The sequence below is a fragment of the Vipera berus genome (assembly GCF_964194415.1).
Source record: "Vipera berus genome assembly, chromosome: 4".
NCBI lineage: Eukaryota > Metazoa > Chordata > Lepidosauria > Squamata > Viperidae > Vipera > Vipera berus.
In genome coordinates this window covers 22,351,656-22,371,214 of record NC_138206.1, presented here as the reverse complement: position 1 = coordinate 22,371,214, position 19,559 = coordinate 22,351,656, and the positions used below count along the sequence as shown (strand labels likewise).

The window sequence follows — 19,559 nt, the reverse complement described above, 5'->3', positions numbered from 1 at the left end:
CCTCCTCCCAACATTGTCAGCTTTTTCCTCCTCTGTTGGTAAACGGGGGGGGGGGTTTCCATCAAAATTATCATAGAGAGGGGATTTTTTTCTTTTTCTTTTTGTAACTGGTTCTTTCAAAAGAAACGCCTTCAAAAGAAAAAAAGAAGGAAGGCAAACGAAAATGTAACAACTTAAAAAATGTAAGATCTATTTTCTTCTTGAAGAGGAGAAGCGCGCGCGGGGGGGGGGGGAGAACAGGCGTGTCCAGAGAGATTGAGAACAAAAACAAGGCAAGAAAAAGAAAGAAACGTGTTCGTTTCGTGCATTGACATTAATTTCCAAGCTCGCCTCCTACAGTACTGCGGGGAGAGAGAGAGAGAGAGAGGAAAGGAGGCGAGGCAGGCTGGAAGGGAAAGGGAGAGGAGAGGTTGGCTTCGGAGCAACGGATTGGTAGGAGAGGTTGCTCCTGAAAAAGAGGGCGGAGGACCGGCCGCTCCGAATCCATCTGGAGAGTCGAGCGGTCAAAAGCCAAGCGAAGCCGAGATCCCGGCTTAGACCTTAATCCTAATAACACCCGCAAACCGGACCGGGGTGTTTTGCTGGAAACGCGGGAACTTTTTAACTTGCCAGGCGAGGAGGGATAGGATAGTTTTGAATCGGTTTCCTCTCGGGGGGGAAGGATTTCCACGTGCCCCTGACTACCTCCTGCGGACCGGAAAGGAGACAGGTGAGACTGTTGGCTTGGTATGTCCCGCAAATGGGCCTCTGACTCTCGACCCCTCCCCTGCCTTCTTTTCCTTTTTTATGGGTAATAGAACTTCTGGGAGGTGGTAACAGCAACCCAGAAGGCACCTTGCAGCGTTGTCAATCACACACCCCACACTGAAACACACTCCTGTGGAAAAGCGAGGCAGTGGTGGAAGAAAGCACTTTGGGGGTGTATATGACGTTTGTTAAGAAGGTTAAGGCGATCTAAATGTGCAATTTTACAGCCTTCCCCCAGACAGACTCCTTTCAAATCTGTTGGGTGGCAGCTCCCACTCTCCCCAGCCAACATTGCCAAAGGGCTGGAATGAATGGGAATTGCATCCAAGGAGTTCGTCTGGGGAAGTGAAGATTGAAAATGTAAAAGAGCTGGAGCCATCCAATCACCCATGCAAAGCAGATTTGGAAGTGCCTAATAAAACAAATCTGGTAGAAAATATTGTATGTGGGTGGGAGATAGGGGTGGTGGTCTATTCTGTAAAATCAATTTAAGCATCTGTAAACAGAACCAGGAGCTAGCAGACTGAAATGGATTTGCATTGCAGCAATGCCCAGCATCTGGAGATTCAATGATTTAAGTTTGATCCCTGATTCTTAGTCTAATTCAACCTTCCAAATTTCCTAACAGAGTCCTTGGAATATGGGTGTGTGAATTTGTGCTTGTTTGGGTACCACCCAGATGATCAGACACATACATTATTAAGCCAGGATAGATACAAATCTTCTGCCTATGCATACAAATGCGGCAAGAAAGTCTCTTAAGAAACCAGTTTCAAAAAATAATAAGGTGAATGGAACCATTTTATTTCCTAAATGATCTGATTGGAAAAAATAGCCGCCATAAAACTTTAAGAGTTACAACCATCCTATTATTCTCAACCAGCAACTCAATTAGGAATTCATTGTCTTTCTTTCATAGTTTCCCCCCTCCATTTTAACGGGCAATAAGAGTGTTTAATTAATGCATTTTTTAAGGATTGGGGTGCCTCTTGTAAACTATTATCATCAAAGGCTAATATTAGAAGTACACTTTAATGGGAAGGAAAGTGAAGGAAACAGCAGAAACAGCTTGTGGATATTCCCAAACTAATTGTACAGAATAATGATTTTTGTGTTACTGCAAATGTTTATTATATATATTTTGTACCCATATTCAATTATTATTTTCTCTCTTTAAAAAAGGATCAGGTGCATGTTAGGCAAAGACTGATTTATGTAGTGGTCTTCTTCTGAGGTTTGGATATTTTGTTGGTATTAAATTGTGTTTTAGTCCAATAGAGAACAGGTTGATGGAATTGTGAGGGAGGGTAACGTAAGAAATCGTGTCAAAGCATCTGTTGCTGCTAAGCTTCAAAGTGTTTGACAGACTGAACATTCTTCCTTCCGTGACCTTAAATCCTCCCACCCGCCTGTTTGTTCCTTCTGAAATGTTTGAATCATCATCTTTCTCTTTTTCAGCTACTATATTTGAGCAGGGTGGATGCAATCTGAATATGAGAAAGACTCACTGTAGAATCTGAAGAGGGCATATGCCTCTGATGTTCATACATTCAAAATAAATTCTGTACCTTATACAACAGTAATTTCCTTTTGTGTGCTTGTCCAGGCTTCCTAGGCCACATAGCAAGTCTGGGTGGGCGTGAAGAATGCATGTAAGTTAATTACTTACTACATTCAAGTTACAGAAGATGACCAGGAACCTGAAGATATTAATCTTCAAATCCATAATCAGTGGCTACTTCCTCCAGTCGCCAAATGGAAGAGATCACCCGATGGATTGTGGTTGTGGGAAAATAGATGCTAGATAGATCAATGCGTAACTGCCTTGAGCTGTTTGTAAAAATAATAAAATCAGAATACGAATTAAATAAACCAATGTCCTCCATCAGCTCTTGAAATGGGAAACGTGGCAGCTCTTGCCCGCATTTTTTACATCCAATTCTGATCCAACTGGTAAAAGACACATTTTTATTTTCTAAAATGAGGCATAAGGCTGAAAGAACCTTTCTCTGCTGCTTTCTGCCAACATGGATGCATGATCCTTTTAACAAAAAAAAAAAGATAGCAAAAGAGTGACCATGAAGGACATTAATAGAAAACCTGGCAGTTCCACTAATAGATAGCTGATATGAGACACAGCCATAAAGAAAACTTTGTTTGGTGCTAGGTACACTGGGCAGAAAACAGTCAGAAATAGTTTACCCATGTGAAACTTTAACTTCAGCAAATCTGCCAAGGTCAGCTAGATTTAAGGTCGTCCTTCTCCAGCCTAGCACTTTCAGGATGTGTTGGGAACATAATTCCCAAAACTTCAATCAAAAGAGCTTTGTGGAGCAAGAATCAGAATTAGAGTCGCCGAATCAGTCAATTTTGCAAGAGTTGAAGTCTCTGGATTGCTAGGATTGGAGAAATCTTCCTTAAGTTATTCCTTGATCAGTACATGTTATGCAAAAATCAGCTTTTGGGGAACTGTGATGCATCCCATTTATTTAGATTTTCCAAATACATATTGTGCAATTTAGTTTTCTACTTAAACCCAGCTTCTAATCATTGTTCCACAGCTCACAATGTCAAAGACTTGTCACCTTCCTTATATTACGCATTGACCTATGTTGTTTTACTCATTTTATCTGATTCTGAAAAAATTGCCAGCACCTTTCTTATTTGTTCTGGGCCATTTTTTAAAAAAAATTATATGTGCCCCCAAATTCATTCAGATATTCATGCTGTGGGAGGGAGGGTACATAAAAGGACACTGTATTTTTTGCACTTTGATTTTCTATTACAGAACACTTTTCTAGCGGGGTGTGTGTGTGTGTGAAGGTCCCAATATCTACCATTGTGACACGTCTTTCTATTTACTAAGTGAAAGGTAAATTAGAGTTTCTTCCCCGCTTTATCAGTACATAAGCACAGCGGCACAGTTTAGCTTACGGGGGTACATTTAAATAACCAATGTTATATTTGAAACTAAATACCTAGATCTGTAATTATGCATAGCTGTACTAACCATCTATATACATTCCTAACTAACTGCCTCTTGAGTATAATCTTTAATAAAAATAGGAAGCAAGAGAGACTGTTATTTGCTACTATCCTAATTATCCACCATAATCTGTTCAGTCATTTGGGGCCTATTTTTGTTTATTTGTTAGAACATTTCTTTCATGCCATTCCATTAGGGATTGTCTAAGCCAGGGGTAGGCAACGGTGGCTCTTTTATGACTCATGGACTTCAACTCCCAGAATTCCTGAATCAGCATAGCTGACTCAGGAATTCTGGGAGTTGAAGTCCATGAGTCATAAAAGAGCCGAGGTTGCCTACCCCGGTCTAAGCGGCTCGCATATAATATTTTACAATGATTTTCAAAAGGATGTTTTAAAGAAACAATCATTTTAAGAACCTCACCTGGCTCTGTGCTACATGGGCTGTTCTTCGTTTTTCTGTCTGACATGTAATGATGGGCACGAGGGGCATTTTGGCAGATTGTTGAACATTAACTTTCACTAACTTAAGGCAATTTGGTTAATAATGAGGAATCAGGAAGTTTGACTCCAACATCTGGAAAGATACGATTTTTCTGATACCCGGTTTAAATGGTTGGATGAGTGGAATTAATGTTAGGAATTGCCTTTTGTGTACACATCTAGAAACACCTCACATTATTTTTGCGTGTATTTTGGAGATTCATAGTCATTCAGCTAACTAATCAGATCCTCAGTCCTAAAGCATCAGTAAGTCTGGCATCTGACATCAACATAAGAACAACCCCAATTCCTGGATGCACTTGGCAGTTTCTACTTATATGTACAGATATCACAGACAGTACTGGATATATATTATAAAATGGATATTTATTATTTGCAGTTTTCTTTTTTCTTCTTCCAGGCTGCTAGAAAGGTGTGTGTGTGTGTGTGTGTGTGTGTGTGTGTGTGTGTGTGTGTGTGTGTGTGTGTACACGTGTGTGTAGTTTTCTTGGCAAGATTTCAGAAGCGGTTTGCGATTGCCACCTTCCTAGGGCTCAGAGAGCGTGATTGAGTCAAAGTCACCCATAGTTTTTGTGCCTAAGGTGGAACTGGAATTCATGGTCTTGGAATTCTTTATATATGTAAAACTGTATATTAATATATCTGCTAGGTTATGTTTATGGCTTGCATATTTGCATGAAAAACTTAACTGGGGTCATTTAAAATTCAAATACCTACAGTATATTTGCATTTGCTAACTTTGGTATACAGTATTTCTAATCCTAGTTAGATTTGGTTTGTGTTTTGGAAGGTTTTGTAAATCCAGCTTCAAATTAGTTTATGCTTCAGTCTATTGCTTGAATCCAGAAAATGGATTAATATAGTAACCTTGCTATGCAAATTCAGCCTTTGCATATATTGGACTAGAAGACCTCCAAGGTTCCTTCCAACACTATTATTCTGTTATATGGGTATTGTACACATTTGAATTTACTCTGGTTTTCTAAATTATTTTGCCCACATACTTTATAATTTGTTTTAATCTGGCAATCATTAGAGTGGAAGTGGATGGAATCCTTATAAGTGTGTGTGTTTCCCTGTTAAATTATCAAAAACAATCATATTAATTGCATTCAGTTACTGTATTTATTTATTTATTTTATTTATTATTGGGACTTATATGCCGCCCTATCTCCCGAAGGACTCAGGGCGGCTAAAAACAATAACGTACAATAAATACAGAAGTTAAAATAAAAAATTAAAATTAAAGGCCCTTGTAGAATAAATAAAAATAAAAATAAATTAAAAATTAGAGTTAAAAATTAAAAACATAATTAAAATCCCTGTCAGTCCAGGTCAGCCAGGTGGAAAAGGAGTGTTTGGAGGCCACGGCGAAAGGACTGGAGATCTGGGGCCATCCGAAGCTCAGGGGGGAGCTGGTTCCATAGGGCTGGCGCTCCCACAGAGAAGGCCCTCCCCCTGGGGGTCGCCAGCCGACATTGTCTAGCCGACGGTACCCTGAGGAGGCCTTCTCTGTGTGAGCGTACTGGGCGATGGGAAGTCGTTCCCGGCAGCAGATGGTCCTGCAAGTATCCTGGGCCTAAGCCATGTAGGGCTTTAAAGGTAAGTACCAGCACCTTAAATCTCACCCAGAGGACAACCGGTAACCAATGCAGCTCACGCAGGAGGGGTGTAATATGGGAGTATCGGGGTGCTCCCATCACTACCCGTGCGGCCGCACTCTGCACTAGCTGAAGCTTCCGGGTGGTCTTCAAGGGCAGCCCCATGTAGAGAGCATTGCAGTAATCTATACGGGAGGTAATGAGTGCGTGGGTGACTGTACGTAGGGCATCTCGGTCCAGAAAGGGGCGCAACTGGCGTACCAGGCGAACCTGGGCAAATGCAAATGCTTTCTGCTCCCTCTCATTTTTCTTTTACCTGATGATGTTGCCATTTGCACTGAGGCCTCAGATCTGCCACTAAAAGACTGATGCAGATAGATTTCCTTAAAAGAGGCCACTGGTGATTCTCCTGCAATACAGGTAGTTCTTATGACCATAACTGAGCCCAAATTTTCTGTTGCTAAGTGACAAATTTCTTAAGGGAGTTTTGCCCCATTTTACGACTTTTCTTGTCATAGTTGTTAAATGAATCACTGGAGTTGTTGAGTTATTGACACATTGTGAAGTCAATCTGGCTTTACCATTGAGTTTGCTCATCACAAGATTGCAAAAGGTGATCACGTGATCTGGGATGCTGCAATTGTCATAAATATGAGTCGGATGCCAAGTTCTGAATTTTGATCATGTGACCATGGGATGCTGGAAAAGTCATAAGTGTGAAAAACAATTGATAAGTCACTTTTTTCAAAACTGTTGTAACTTTGAATGACCAATAAACAAACTGCTGTAAGTCAAGAATACATGTAAAATGAAAGAGGTCATTACCCACTATCATATCTTTGGAAATGAAAGTTTTGATAAAACAGCAAGGAAATACAGAGTTTTTGCTGCAGATCAGAGGTTGCCCAGGCTTAGGCAACCCTATCTGAAGAGCCACTTCAGGAGCATAAGAGCTGATACAGTCTGTTTAAAATTATCCTTATGGCCAGTCTTAATGGATAAAGAACTCTGAAATGTAGAAAGCAGTTAAAGCTTTGGTTATTAGTGGAACAGACATCTGTTTTGTATAAGTCTAAAAGATGGGCTAGAAACAACTGCATACAAGATCTTTGTTTTATAAAGACAAATTTTTTTACTGCTAGCGACCTTTAAAATCACTATAAGGAGCAAGAAATACACAGCTTGAGCCATTAAAATGTTATTAAAAAGCAGCAAAGTCCAATTTAATTCTCAGCAAAATACCTGACGCAGCTGGGCATCAGAATTTCAGTGGAGTCAAGCATATAATCACACACACATTATTATTATATTTCATGCTGAATCAGATACTATGTATAATGTGACAGGTTCATTACCTTTATAAGAACAGACTCTTATGCAGTCCTTTGTTGATGGGGGATTGCCATATGTTTTTGTATAATTATGAATAGCTTTTACATGCAGAGTACAAAAGAGTTGCTTATAACAGGTGAACCATATAAAAAAAAATCCTGTGTAGCATTTAAAGGTATATCAGTACTAGCACTTCAATTGAGTGGGCGGCATAAAAGTTTACATCAGTGTTAAAATATGATTCCTAAAATGTTAATGAACATAAGATTGGCTAAGCCATACAATTAATAAGTATAGCATTGGTAAACAGTTGCAAAATGCATTGAATTAATTGATAATATTAGAAAAGTTTAAATTTTTGAGCTTAATACCAAAAACGAAAGTCTCCACTCTATTGTCGTTTCTTGTGATTTATAAATGTTAAAAGAAAAAAAAAGAAAAACAAACTGTTGGGGGGGGGGAAAGGGTGTTTAATTTCTAACTTCCTTTTTCACATTCTAACCAATTTAGAATTTTAACCAAATTCAAGCGAGAATTCTTTTCATTTACACAATACATCACATAGCAATGCAAATACAAACACATAATGGTTTTTAAGAGGTTCTATATTATTGTATATTCAGAAGTCAGGCTCAGTTATGACCAATAACTATCAGCACAAACATCTGTATATGAGCAGGAATAATTCCCAAATGAGACTTGCTACCAGGAAAATGGCATTGGATTATTGCTTAAAAGACTGGACACACATGAACTAAAACTGCTTTGGTTAAAAAAATGTCTTTACTTTTAAATCCTAAATTATAATGTAGATTTGCATTAAAATATATACAGAATATTGTCATACGTCTTGTTCCACAAAAATACTACAACTGAAATCCATTTTTTTTTAAAAAGAGCTTGCTTTAGCCAGAGCTCCATCACAGTTAAAAAGACTGCCTGTCATTCACTGGTATGCCAGTTACAAGTATGTATGAGTGCTAATGAAATGCAGATTGGAACAGATGGTCTATGGAGTACAGCAAGTGCTGTGTTATCTGCCAGTAGTTGTTCCTGCTGGTGAGCAATGCCAAATTATGATGGAAAAAGCAAGCATAATTTGCAAGAATGCTTTGCCATGCTAAAAGTTATGCTGTAAGGAAGGAACGAGTTCATCACTATAATTATAATACTAATTTCATAAAACTGCTTATATAATTCACATTTTCTGCAATTCTGCATGAATGGAATGTTGCATATGTTACATGGTGCAGAATTGGAGTAACTTTTCATGTTGTATTCTCATTTCCTAGCAGTCTGTTTTGACTCTAAACTCATTGCATTGCCCTGTACTAAGCATTTTTTTAGCACAAATGCAGGCAAGAGAGGGACAATTCTCTTATCAAATATACCATAGAGGAACAACATTTTAAATATACCAGTTGTTCTCGATTTATGACCACAGTTGGAACTGGAAATCTGATTGTAAGTCATTGCAGTTGTAAGTTAAGGAGCCCACATGACCTGATCTTTGTGGTAGTTGTTAAGTTAATATGATGGTTGTAAATGCAAATCCATTCATTGGAATGGGAGCTTTTGCTGGAAAAAAAGTTGCAAATTGTGGTCACATGACTACAGAATACTCAACTTGTCATAAAGGTGAGCTGTTGTCAGGTGTCCATTATGCAGTCACGAGATGGGGGGGGCGGTGGCACAACCATTCATGATGGCCAATGTGCTTTACAAGCCATAAAGCACTAGTTTTATGGCTGTCATAAATGCAGTCATCAAATGATCGATTGTAAGTTGAGGTCTATCTGTATATATATTGAATAACATTGCAGTGACTGTAGCAAGGTTATCACCAATAGGAGATGGAAAACAAGTGCAGGCAAAATCACAATTTATAACAATCATTGACCTGCAGTGTCTCCATGCTTGTAGATTTATTGAATTCTCTAGGTTATCATTGATGGAAATGGAATACAAGATACATAGTGCTTTATTGATTGCTTACATCTCTAGGACTTAATTGCTTGATTGTAGGAGTTAATTCTTTATCATTTCCCACAACATCATTTCTTGCTTAGTAGCTTGCTTGAATTGTCAAATGATGCCAGCTGTTCTATCACCATATCAATAGTATCCCAGATGGATACATAAAAAAGGAGAAACTGAGAACATGAACATAAGCTAAGTTTTTGGCTTCTCCTACTCATATCCCCAAATCTTAGGAAGGATGGCCTCTGCAAGATACCACATTATTTCATTCAGCTGGACAGGTGAACAAAGAATCCTTACCTGAGTCACAGCTTTCTGGTGACCTCATGAAGCAGTAAACAGAGAAGCCATGCCCAAAAGACAAAACTCTTTTGAATTGAGCCTCACTGCTGATGACAACATGAACACATCTTTATATTTTCTGGGCAATAGCTTGTTCTTGCCTTTTTTCAGGATGTTTATTTTATTTCAGTGTAGCCTACAGTCTTGGATTTTCTAGCAGACTCCCATTCAAGAATAAACTAGGCCTTCCCCTATTTTATTTTATTTTGTTGAAATCAGCCAGCATTAGCTCATTTGTTAGGAAATACATATAGTTCTCCATGTATAGCAGTTCATCAAAGTAACAACAGCACTGAAAAAAGTGACATCATTTTTTGCACTTGCAACCACTGCAGCAACCCCAAGGTCACATGATCAAAGTTTGAATGCTTGGCAACTGACAATATTTATGACGGTTTCCCTGCCCCAAGGTCATATGATCACCTTTGGCAACCTTCTGACAAGCAAAGTCAATGGGGAAGCCAGATTCACTTAACTACTATGTTACTAACTAGACAGCGGCAGTGTTTCACTTAACAGCTATGGCAAGGAAGGTCATAAAATGGGTCAAAATTTACCTAACAACTAACTCGCTTAGTAACAGAAATGTTGGGCTCCATTGTGGTTGTAAGTCAAGGACTACCTGTAGTTGTTTGAAATCTTGACCACTGTCCACTAATAATTTGGACTATGGATACATATCTCTGATTCATACTTGGTATTCACATAGGAAACATACTACAAATAATAAACAGGTCTGTTGCACTATATATGACTTGATTCTCAATTTCAGTAGTAATTGAATAATGGGGAATCTGCAAACTGATCTCTGAATTTTGATAGAAAACACAATTAGCCTTCCTTTCTATGATGATATAATTAGTGAAAAGACCATTTTAGCTTTTATAGTCTACCAATACCATGACATAAGGTAGTAATATTTATCAAGTAAATCATTATATGGCTATTAGTTTAATTAGTTCCTGAGGGCTGGGGAGGGATTGGGAGGATGGTTACCAATGAGAAACCAAATGCCATAGAGTATTTGTAGTTTCCACTGAATGGCATACTAGCTTACAAGCAATTGTGACTAATTGTAGAAGTAGAGTTTATATAAACTTTTAAATACATATTGAAAATGCTTATATAATGCCAAGCATCTAAGCAGAATTTATACGAGATGGAATTAAGCATTAAACAAGCACATTATAAAAATGTCCTTTATGACTTTGGAAGATTTTGGGTCCTGATAGTGAATACAGAATGCAAAAAAAGATTGGTACCCTTTGTACCAGTTTCTGCAGCATAAACTGAAACTTTGCATATCTTTACCCTCATCCACACAGACAAAGATAAATTGTTTTCAATTAATACTTAAGCAGAAGGTGAAATTTCTCATTGTACTTTTGTCAGAACATTTTTATTCAGGAAGGTACAGTGAAAGTAGCTATCATGGTTGCTGTTCCATTTATGTTTAGCTGGAAATACTCTTGTGGGCACCTTTAGCAGGATTTGAATAGACGTGCAAAAGACTATGCTGCAAATATTTGATTTTTTTTCTAGTTTCAAAGTGAATTTGGAGGTAAACTGATCATTGACAACAGACTAGTTTATTTTTACTGAAAATAATTACATGGTTAGCCCACGCTATGGCCATATTCTCCAAAATATGGTTTTCCCCTTTGTAACTTTGATGGAGCTGCCCTGTGGTCAAAATCCTCCATCCTCTGATGCAAGGATAGCCAGTGAGTTGCCCATGGTTACCGCTTTGGGACTTTATGCCAAAACACTTTATTTGTAAGTTTCTTGATTCTTTTCATTAAAACAAAATTAACATGATAATTCAAAATGCTAAAGAACAAAGTATCAGCTTCCAACCATCTTTAATTACAGGAAAGTGACCTGGGTATCCCATAAGCTCCTAAGGAATTTTATGGCTGAAGCCTAGTTGTATGTAGGGAAGTGTGTTACCAGCCCAAACAACAACAACTAGGCAGTTGGGATGATAAAATCTGAAAAAACGGTAGAAAACACAGTAAGAAGCAGCTTCATTGTTTTCTTTAAAAAGTAAAACATAAACTAATTCATTATACTGTAACTTTCATGGAGCTTAATAGTTTAATAGGTGTTTAATTTTAACAGAGTCTTTAAGGAACCACAAGATTGTTCTTTTTATTACTACTAACACAGTTCTTCCTTTGGAAACTGTATTAAATAGATGTTATAGCCCACTATTTTGTGTGGTTCCCTTAAAGAAAAATATACATAAAGGCAACTGAGTAATTTTCTTTATTACATGTAGTGACAGTTTTTTCTAATTAAATAAAGAGACAATTTATATTTTGCTCCTTTGAGGTTCTTTGAGAATTTCCCATTTTTAACCAATTCTTCAAAAAGCATTCTGTAAACCCAAAAAGTACACCTGAAACTAATCTTTTTGCAGGAAGATCTCAGAAGCTATACTATAATCTAAATAATCTGAAAATTAGCTTCTCAGGGTCATAGAGCAGATAGGAAGCCTTGTGAACAAGGGAAGTCCCCAGAATGGTGGATAATCTCTTGTGGTGTAAATGGCCCTGTCTGCTGCTCTATTTGTGTCAAAGGAGCCGAAAGCTTACATTTCAACAGGTGGTTGTTGTTACATGAATGGATTGAAAATATCTTATTATTACAGGTCTTTTTTAATTAAAGAAATTCTGATATATGACAGGAGTAGAAGAGTTCATAGCTTAGTTTATTGTCTGAAAGCAAGGCTGCCTATAAAAGCCTTAAGTTAGCATTTTAGGCATGCTTAGATATTCCCAGAACATACCGTGAGTGTTTATCTTTCATCAATTTGGGCAATTAAATGAAGTTTAGATGGGATGACGATAAAGGATGTTATTCGGTCAGAATTAGCAGCAAGATGAACATTATCAACAGCTTCAGGAGGAGCTTTCAGAACTGTTACCTTATCACCCCCCACAAAAATTCAACAAACCATGCATTGAAAGAGGAAGATTGTGTTTGTCTATTTATACACACACTCAGGAACACATACACACAAAGACATTAGAACAGCTTTTCTCAATCTTATCAGCTTGAAGATTTGTGGATTTTAATTCCTAGAATTTTCCAGGGATGAGGTTGAGAAACACAACACTAGAGGCTACTGATGGCAGACTCGTAAGTTGTAAAGGTTGGTCTTTTCAGTGGTTGCCTATCATCATTTAATTTTAATTTAATTTTAATTTAATTATATTTTTATACCGCCCTTCTCCCGAAGGACTCAGGGCGGTGTACAGGGCAATAAATATAAAAAAGCAGAATACAAAAATTAAAAAACGATTAAATATTTAGCCCAGTTTAAAACAGTGTTAAAACATATTAAAACCCCAACCCTAACCCATCAGACCAGGTCAGAACTGCTCGAATAGATATGTTTTTAAGTCGCGCCGGAAGGAGCGGAGGTTGGGGGCCATCCGGAGCTCAACCGGCAAGCGGTTCCATAGGTCTGGCGCGCCCACAGAGAACGCTCTCCCCCTGGGGGCCACCAATCGGCATTCTTTGATCGGAGGCACCCTGAGGAGGCCCTCTCTGTGGGAGCGCACTGGACGGAGGGAAGTTGACGCCGGCCGCAGGTGTTGCCGTAGGTAATCCGGACCCATGCCATGCAGCTCTTTCAGTTTATTACAGTCTTAATCAGAATCCAAACAAACAAATAGGTTATTCTCACCTCCAACTAAAATAATTTGACAGCAAGAAGGTGCTGAAGGGGGGGGGAAAATCAACTTTAAAATTGTTTTAAAAGCCTCTTAAAACATAACAGCTCTGAAATCTTGAGTGTAAAGTGGTAAAATATTATTATTATTGTTGTTCTTATTATTATTTTCAAGCTGAATTAATCATTCTAGCAAAGGTATCCCTGTCCTTTTCCTGACCGAAGTCCCATTCCTTAGTTTTCATGAGAGATTTGCTGCCTTTTTTTTTTAAAGGAGTGGCTGCTCAATGGAGCAAAATGCTCCCTGACAGGAAAATCAAGAGAAGGAAATCAGGATCACTGGCAGCAACAGAGCTTGAAGAGGTTGGTAGAAGTTGGAAAGAGCTGGAAGAGAGGCTCCTGATCTCTTTTCCACCCAGTGAACCATTAGAGACTCTGTGAAAATGCTGATAAATGTTTGGTGAAGTGCAAAGAGAATTGGCAGGGCTTAGAAGGTGGGTATCTGATTGACTGAGTCCTGCTATGAAAGACTCAATATGCTGTGGAATGGACCAAGAGATTTTGAGGCATGCTGATATCCCATTGGGACAGCTGTCCCACAACAGCATCCAAGAAAGGATCCCAAAGGGCAAGGGAGAAGTCTGATCCCAGGGAAGCATGGGTGGCATGCCAGGAGAGAGACAGTGAGCTGGATGAAGCACTTTTCTAGAACCAGTAAAAGTAGTTCTAGAGATTGATTTGCCACCAGATTGTATGGGACAGGTTGGTAAAGAAAGGCCAACCTGAGGACAATAATATTGCTGGTCTCCCAAGCATGTGGGTGAATTGTAGGTAGTCTTGAGACGAGGTGGGGGATTGATGGATGTGCTGGGGAGGGAAGTCCGCCCAGATAAAGAGGGTGAGCCAATCCCAGCAGGGACTGGCCAAGATAAATACGATGGGGGAGTCCAGGCAATAATTTATGCTGTTCTTATTTCTGACTCTGAAAGGGTCCTGGTGGCCAATTCACTAATGACCTTAGCCTTACCATGTCTGCCTAGAATAAAATCCTATAGTAAATGAATAAAGAGACTTAGTCTATTATTACTGAAACCGGCTTGGATGAGGGTGGAGATGTTCCCTTTTCAGAAATCTGCCCTCCCAGGTTTCAAGACTTACAGCAATATTGATGCCAAAGCAAGGGGTGGGGTTGGCAAAGAGCTCTGCTGCTACTATTCTAGGAAATGAGTGCTTGAATGTTAAATTGGACTATAAAGACAAATCTGTATGCTGGCTGTCCTGTTGCCTGCTAGGACTCCTTGCCTGGGTTCCTGAATTTGATCTCAGGCCCTAATCCTCTCATCCTTTGGTGCAAGTGGTCTCCACTCCCAGGCCTGGGGCTGGGGGACTGCACTGCCCTAGATTTCAAGGCTTCTGTGATAAACACAAACAATGAAATAATCTGAGACACAATGTACGCAAGGAGTTTTACTTTGGATCTTGTGTTTGTCCCAGTATTAGATACATGATCTAGGTATTAAGAGTATCTCTTTTAGCCTTTGCTAAGATCATTTCCTTGTCCAATGAAATCGACAATCACCCAGGATCTCTATAGAGCAAACAAATTAAAATAATCTTCCTCACACATCCACTTGTAATTTCTTACTGGTTAAATATTGTCACTATGGTGAATCCAATTCTTGGTGCGATTAAAGTTTAAAGATGTTAATGTTTTGCTAAACTATATTTAAAATTATCTAGAATCGTTCAGAAGGAGGATCGTTAAGTCAGAAAACCCGCCAAGTGTTTTATTGGGTAGTATGAACAGAGGGGTGAGAATTGTTACATTATATTTGATTCTTGGAGGGAAAATTTAGATCTGGTTTCACTTTTGAACATGCTGATATTATGTATCCAATAAGCATGTTCTTTTAGGAACTTTCCTGCCTTAGAGTTCTGATTTATTTGGTCATATTGATCGGAACCTTGACAATGTACTTACATATATCCAGCTAGCCATAGGGTAGAAAACATTAGCTCTTCAGCTGAGTTCAGTTCACTGTCCTTTTTCTCTAAAACACTGGTTCCCAAACTTTGATGACTTCCACATGTCTGGATAGCCACAGTGGCGATTTACTGAGAAGTTTGCAAGTCGGTCCATACAAACTGAAAGTTGTCAAGGTCAGGAAATTACTGCTCTGCACCTCTACATCTATCATTTTTTAAAATGATAATATTATGCTATCAAAGAACCGTTATCTTTCTTTGTAGGGAAAGAGCTCCAGTCTTTTTGATAGTTTTAGATTTGTTTTGTTTGTTAATTTATATATCTAGAATTTCAATGGGACATACAAAGTACTTCTCTATTTTTCCCACAACAAAACCATAGTAGATTGGGCTGAGAAAATTATGGCCCAAGGGGATTTAGTGACTGTCGAAGGAAGACTTGAGCCTCAGTGTCCTGATTCTTAGAACGTCTACTTTCTCTTGCTGATGTGCATGACTCACACCCTGGACGGTATCTCTTTACTCTCCTACCATCGGGTAGGAGATATAGGAGTATAGCCAGCCGCACCAACAGGCTGAAAAACAGCTTTTATCCGTGGGCTGTTAGGCTTTTGAATGAGAAATACCTTTTGTGAATTTTATGCAGAATTGACTTGGGAAGCCGGTGTGTGGTGTAGTTGGTTCACATGGTGTAGTAAGATGGAGGGTTTGTTGTCACTGTGTGTTGGGGGGTGGGAGCACAAAGGGAGGCTGAGCTAATCTCAATGTACACATAGTTGTACTTTGACAATAAAGGTTCATTTCATAACACCAACTCATGAACTTTGTACAACTGAAGGAGTGAAAGGTATACATAATGTGCCCTCAGCTGTCTTAAATTATAACTTTCATTATTATCTGGAAGTTATGGTGCCTATAATCCCAAACATTGTGGGCACTGGTTTAGGGAAGCATAGGGATTCATGTGAACTGAAGAAAATAGTAGTCAAATATAAAGTCATGCTTGGAAATTTTTGAATGGATTTAGTCCAGTGTTGGCAACTTTATGATGCGTGGGTTTCAACTCCCAGAACTTCTCAGCCAGAGGTTCTAAGAATTTCATTATTTCACTAATGCCTCAGATCATTTTGTGAGGTTACAATAAAATAATCCTTTTGGTCCCATTGAAGTGCTTACAGTACACTAGTGGCCAAAATTGTGGAAGCCTTTTGGGAAAAGTGTACAGTAGAAATGCCACCTTTGATTAAGTTTCCACCAATTTTTCTTCTAATTTCTTTATAATTGAAGCCCTGTTCACTAAATAATACTATTTTACATCGCTTTCTGGGAAACCAGTCAGCCTTTTGCACCATTACTTTAATTTTATTACGTTTTACAAGCTCACTAAATGAAAGAACACAAAAAAAACCAATCAACTTGATAGCGATCACATAACACACTGACAAATGTCCTCCTCTCAGCTTCAGTACATGACATCAATAACTGAATACTACTGTGATCTGATTGGCTCTTTGCCAAAACAAGATGACACCTGATTGGCTCTCTAAACACTCATGCTCATTGGCTACAATCAGATGAAGGAAAGCTACCTGACATCAACCTAAGCAAGTTGTGCTTCCTTTTTCTGGTTATTTGGCTATAACTTTTCATAGAATACAGTACAGATAATTGAACAAACTTTGTTGCATTACATTCTTGATTAAATTATCTTTCCATTGATATATAATTTTATGGTACTACTCCAAAAAAAGTGGTGTTATTAGCCATCAAACCTCAAAAATATTTTTCCCAAAAGGTTTCCACAATTTTGGCCACTACTGTATATGCAGAGCATTATATGTGATTAAAATCAGTTATCCTCATTGCAAATTTACAACCATGCTATATGTAGGATATGCTTTTGAATGAATACAGAATGAACTGTATCAGATGATTGTATTTACCAAGAATGCATCTAGTGCTTTTTCCATAAGTAAACAGAACTGTTAAAACAAAATTTGGACAAGAGGTATAATAGCAAATTAAAGTAAATTAAAGGGTGATAGAATAGACTAATCTGGCAAGCCATCCTTTCCCTCTGCAGGAAGTTAGGCTTATGGAGATATTATTTTAAAGAAAAACTGGGAGGTAGGTGGAGGTTTATATAAACAAAGAACTCTTTCAGTTAAAAAAAGAAAGGCTTACCAAATATGTTTGGTATAAGATTAGAGTAACTATTAGTTTCCATTTTGAATCTCATGGAAAGCAAATTATTTTAATCAGTCCACTCTTTTTTGGAGTGACAGAAGTTAATATAAATCAGGTTTAGTAGATTAGTGAAATTAACATCATTAATTAAAACAGAATTTGAAGGATGACACTTGCCAAAACCACATATCTAATCTCTATGATAATTGGTACAAGAGTAGTAGGTAGAAGTAAATACTTATAGTATGTATTATTACTCTGTTTGGGGCAATTAAAAATATAAACAGAAATCCAAGATGTTTTTCTCAGCTTGTAGAAAAAAAGCTTTACCTGCTGAATTTTTCTGTTACTTTAAATGTTCACCTTATACCACACAAAAAGTTGATAGTATTGATTATGAGTTCTAGGAAACACATACAGTTATTGTGAAACAATTTGTCAGTATGCTATTGAGCCGTGTTAGTACAATTGGGTTATTTGTTACTTGTTTAACATAAGTACTGCAGGGTAAATTGGATTACTAATTTTTATTTACTAAAAAGAAAAGTTGGAGGCTTTGTGTTAGACATTAATGCAAATAAGAATTTAAATAGGTCACAACTGCTTTTCCTCTAGAATATTAAAATTTATATATCAATAAGGTATAGTGATTTTCTGGATTTCATCCTAAAAAGCCGAAAACCTTTTTTTAACATATAAAATCTTCTCTATTTCCGCCTACTTCTATAATTAGGTGTAATAATTTCTGGAAATATATATTGCTGCTAATATAATGATTAAATGTGATTTCTTTGCAAAACATAGATTTAATAGGACATTAAAATATTGTTACATAGTAAAAGATTGTGAACAGAGGCTATAAATGCGCTTGTCAAATTATAGTATGCATAGTTGAAAATGTTTATTTCATAACCCAGATTAAAAATTTAATTTTTAAAAAAAAATCTAATTCCTTTAAATACAAAGAGCTACATTTTCTTGGCTTGATACTGTTAAGATTCTCAAGTCATCTAATACAATAGTCCTTTTTTTACTGTTTTAACTTTGCTATATTTTGTTCTTTCTGTGGGAAACGTAGGAAGGCTTTCAGTATATTCTGTGAACAGATTAGTTTCTTCAAACCCACTAAGAGTTTCTCACTATATGAGAATAAAAGCCTTTTATCTAGGACTTTTATCTGACGTGAAATTACCCCAAATGGTAAAGAGACGCCAAGCATTGCTTTGGTTCATCTCTTGTTCTTGTGTTGAATGTGCAAGAGAGACATGTTAAGTCAAGAATTCTTGTGTGAGGCGGATTTGGAAAGATGGCGTCCGCACTTACTCTGTTATAAATGAAAGGATGAGATGGTCTTTTCTACCTGAAAAGTGTTTTTACAGGTAATGCACTTTTAAGACCCCCAAGAATCATTATGTTTCTTTTGTTTATAAAATAACTGAGAAGTTTCTTTCTATTTTCAGTCCACATACAGTACAGCTCCCCCACCCCTGTGCCACAGACTGGTCCGTGGCCTGTTAGAAACAGGGCCACGCAAACAAGGGTGAGCATGTGAAGCTTCACTTGCGCATGCATGGGATTAGGTTGCACGTGTAAAACCATCCCTCCCCCCCCAGCAGCTGCCACTGCTGCCGCCAGTCCATGGGCCCGAAAAGGTTGGGGACCGCTGATATATGGAACCATAGCAAAATTTACTGGCAAAACAGTTTATTTCAAACTGGTGAAGGGACAAGGATGTCTTATAATGTTTGAAGATAGCAGACTAGCTTAGTTTGTTCAATGTAATTGAGTAGATTGTGTAATGCACACAGGTCTGGAAGAAGGGAATTTCTGGGGGCTGCTTCTCTAATTTCATCAGCTAACAAAACCTTTGCTTCATTCTTTCTAATGGTCAGATTAGCCCTGTATACTGTAATATTGATTTTTTATTTCATTAACAATGTGGAAGAAAATGACCACAGTCTGCAGTGGTGTTAATCCATCGTACCAAGTGAAAATATGTGATTTATTTGGTTTTGGCATAATATTTTCTATGAATCTAGTTTATAAAGCAAGAGAGGGGTCGAGTGCCATCACCAGTCTTGAGTCCCTTCACACCCATAAAAGATCTAAGTCCACCCCACCTTGAATTCCATTGACTTATCTACTGCCTATTTGCTTTGATCTTTAGTAGTTTGGATTCTTGTAGAGAGTGTTAGCATGTAGTAAACCTGTATTAT

At 38.0% G+C, this 19,559-nt stretch overlaps 1 protein-coding gene across 1 annotated transcript in view; it reads left to right on the top strand.

Annotated features, from left to right (window-relative positions):
* Nucleotides 1–436: 436 nt before the first annotated feature.
* SPATA13 (spermatogenesis associated 13) overlaps nucleotides 437–19,559 on the top strand; it is a 100,205-nt gene continuing 81,082 nt past the window's right edge. Inside the window, exon 1 of the mRNA XM_081327178.1 lies at nucleotides 437–709. The gene's annotated coding sequence lies outside the window, so the exon portion shown is untranslated. The remainder of the gene's footprint in view (nucleotides 710–19,559) is intronic.